Source organism: Anopheles aquasalis, chromosome 3 (genome assembly GCF_943734665.1).
Source record: "Anopheles aquasalis chromosome 3, idAnoAquaMG_Q_19, whole genome shotgun sequence".
Taxonomy (NCBI): domain Eukaryota; kingdom Metazoa; phylum Arthropoda; class Insecta; order Diptera; family Culicidae; genus Anopheles; species Anopheles aquasalis.
Genome location: NC_064878.1, coordinates 47,676,049 through 47,678,548, shown reverse-complemented (window position 1 = coordinate 47,678,548; position 2,500 = coordinate 47,676,049). Strand labels below are relative to the sequence as shown.

Here is a 2,500-nt window from a genome sequence, read left to right as displayed (position 1 = left end):
GAAGAACGCCAGTTTAGCCAGTGGCCAGTGCGGTTGCCCCGTGCTCCCATACCGCAGGTGATCCGCAGTCCGCACTCCACAGAAGACGAGGACCGAGGATTGCGACGACCTAGCCGGTGAGCAAACGAAAAGAGTGTGCTGAGCGGGGAGGAGGAGGACGAGGAGGAGGAGGAGGAGTAAAAACCAATGGTTGGTTACACCAGAGAGTGAGACAACACGTTCATATTAACAAACAAACGAAACATGGTTTAAAGTGAACGGAAAGGCATGAACAGTGGAACAGCTACGCAAACAATAATGCTAAAAAAAAGGCAGCAAAGAGCAGAAAACACACGGGATACCGCACGGCACGGCCGGCGCACGAGCGTGGCGCATAAGAAACCAATAGAAATAATGAAACCACACAACTGCAACCTGTTGTAGCGTGGGAACAGTGAGTAGAAGCGGAAAGAAGCTAAACATAAAACCGAACCGAAAGCTGCCATTAACAATCGTTTTGTGGCGATTGCGACGACTGGCGCCGAACGCCGATTCCCCAACTCACCGGAGACGTGTGCTTGTGTGGGTGTATGTGTGTCTGTGTGTGTGTTTGGCGTGTGTGGGGTAGGAGAGAAGTGAAGCGACCGCGTTGAAGTAAAATTGCTGAAAGGAAAACACTGCAAACGTAAGAGTAAAACTTACAATCGGAAGCAAGACAAAACCAAACAAACTAATACATAATGTTGAAGACAAAACAAAAACAAAACAAAAGAAAAGAAAAGCAAAACGCACACCACAGTAATCATTTCGTATGCCGAAGCCGAAGGAGGGAAACATTATTGAACATTATTGTGGCTAATGGTGTAAAGAAAAGAAGAAAACTTAAATGAAGCAATTAATATAAAAAAGGAACAAAAAGGAGAAAGCTGGTAGCACAAGGCAGCGAAGAAAAAGCGGAGTGACCGAACGGGATAAGGTAGCAAATCAGTGATCACGCCCGCAAGAGACACGCAGCCAGAGAGAGCCACGTACAGTAATATCACAGTAGCGATCATTTAGGGATTCGACTGTATTTATACATGGCGCCGCCTAAGCAAACCTTTCTCGTGAGCACACATATAAACACACACACATACACATCTCCACAGACACACACACGAACAGGACAATGATAGTGTGTAAATCGATGATAGAAGTCGTAGACATACTAACAGAGGGCATAACCGAAAGCGGAAGCGAAAGCGACGGTAGTGAAATTTTCAAATTCAAAGTGCGGCTGCCTTTGCATTAGAAACACACTCAGTGCATTGCATGCAAAACCATTCGCTGATAGTGCGGTGGATAAACGGCGGAATGATTGATTTGACGCGAAATCATCACCATCATCGTGTAGCGGCAACAATAGTGTGTATGTGGCCACGGTAGCATCGTTGTTATGATGAACAAAACATTTAACATTTAACTGGAAACCCGCGGGTGGAAGCGCGCGATTTAGAGAGCGATCGGGGACGAGGTGAAGGTGTGAACGAAAGCGAATGTTTAAGGAATTCACTAATATAATCGATAAAACAAGAAATTCCTCCTCCTCCCATCCCCCCAAAAAGCACAAAGAGCCAACAACCTTTAAACGAAACAAAAAAGTAACATAGAGAAACCAAAACAAAAGGGAAAGAATTGAAAGGAGACAAAAAAAAAAGAATGAAACCAAACATAAACACACTAACGACGAGGATGTTTGCTAGTTGTTCACGATTCCTTCCAGCATCCCGGCGCATCCACTCCCGATTGAAAGCTCCTCCCAGCAGGCCACAACGCAAATGCCCCTAAAAAGGATCCTCTCCTCTATTCGCACCAGTATTAAAAAAAAAAGAATGTAAGAATTCAAACATGGAGAATAACTAGGAAAGGAGAGATAAAGAAAGAGAGAGAGAGAGAGAGAGATAGAGAGAGAGAAGAATGAACCGAAGAGAGAGAGAGAGAGAGAGAGAGAGAGAGAGAGAGAGAGAAGAATGAACCGAAGAGAAGAGAAAGGAAAATACAAATATTTCAACGGACATAAGATAAAGCAAACTTAAAAAAAATATCCACCCACCACCATATGCGTTACTGGTATATGGCCGTGCAAAGGGGGAAAAAAGTAAAAAAAAAATCACACAAACAACACACAGAAACAGTCACAGAAACACTAAAAACGGGATGCCAGATGGTGGGCGCAAGTAATAATATATATTATATTATTGGTAATGAGCCCCGGGAATGGTGGGTGGTGCGTCTCCCAACGCAGGGGCTATCTAATCAGAGGGTGAAAGATGAACGCAACCCTACAAAAAAGGGCAAACTATTTAATGCAATAATTCATTTTGCTCGTGGGATCATGATTTGGTAAAATAGTTGTTGAAAAAAAAACAAACGTACAGCGAGAGGCCACCGGTGGACAGACTCTTCCGGATTTTCCCTTTCTCCCTCCTCTCTTTGCCTTGCTCTCTCCCTCTCGCTCTCGCTGGTGGTAAGGCTGGCGAGG

General features: G+C 44.4%; 1 protein-coding gene across 2 annotated transcripts in view; it reads left to right on the top strand.

Annotated features, from left to right (window-relative positions):
* Positions 1 to 2,500, top strand: part of LOC126577472 (uncharacterized) — a 9,149-nt gene that overhangs the window by 6,321 nt on the left and 328 nt on the right. For both annotated transcript variants that reach the window (XM_050239131.1, XM_050239130.1), the window contains exon 4: positions 1 to 2,500. This exon is cut by the window's left edge and continues 1,588 nt beyond it; it is cut by the window's right edge and continues 328 nt beyond it. The gene's annotated coding sequence lies outside the window, so the exon portion shown is untranslated.